Below are 1,016 nucleotides of genomic sequence, written 5' to 3'. Positions count from 1 at the left end.
TCTGGTTAAAGGGTAAATATTAGTCTTTTATACTACTTTTTTGCAACTCTTCTCTAAGTTTGAAATTTTACCATAATAAAAAAATACAAAATAATTTTTTAACTTTATATTTTATTCCGATGTTTGCCTTATTATAGAAAAATAACTATCAAGTTCTCATTCATTTTAGGGTGACATCTAGGTAAACGGTAAGTGAAAGAAATTCCTACACTAGCTAAGGAAGATAATTTCCATAAAACACAAAATCTGTCTTTGTTAATAAACAAGGAACTTTAGTTTTCTTTTCAGCATTTTCAGTTTATTTTCTTAAGTGTGATTGTGGAAAACGTAATCATTGTAACCCCAATAATCTTACACATGGATGAAAAGATATGTTGAAAATATTGAATTTAGTCGTTATTTCAAAATGTTCACCTAAACAAAAAATGTTTAGCTTCAATTAGATAAGAATCTGATCTTCTGATTTGTTTACTTGGACTCAAAATGTATTTCTAAACTGAAAAATTGAATACAAATAGAGAAGACACAGACAATTGCTCATCAATGTATGGGTATTCATGATATGAACTCAGCTAAAACTCTGGGGAGAACAGTGATAGAATACTTTCTAAAGGATGTGTGATTGTATAACTGAATTTGAAAAGATTCAAACTTTAGGGAAAGGAAGATAAAAATTCAGTGAGAAAACAGGGAAGGAAGGAAAGGTGGGAGGGAGGGGCAGGAAAATGGAGAAGAGCCTGAGTGAAGGTCTTAGAGTTGCAGGTGTGTCTGTCACAGGGGTCACAAAGCTGAACCACACGGCCTGAAGCAGCTTTCTACATGATGTATTTTTCTCTAGGACAATAATTTAGATAGTATATAAATTCTGAGCATGAACTATAATTAGTACATATTTATTCTCCAATTTAGAGAGTTCTGAATATTTAATGAATCATTAAGTGGCTGTTCATCATTTAATACATTGTGCCCAGTGAATCTCATGTTACTTTTCTTGTTAAAAATAAAATAATATCTTA

The sequence above is a fragment of the Mandrillus leucophaeus genome, unplaced genomic scaffold (assembly GCF_000951045.1).
Source record: "Mandrillus leucophaeus isolate KB7577 unplaced genomic scaffold, Mleu.le_1.0 Scaffold392, whole genome shotgun sequence".
Classification (NCBI taxonomy): Eukaryota; Metazoa; Chordata; class Mammalia; order Primates; family Cercopithecidae; genus Mandrillus; species Mandrillus leucophaeus.
The sequence above is the reverse complement of the archived record's forward strand: the minus strand, read 5'-3'. Positions refer to the sequence as shown.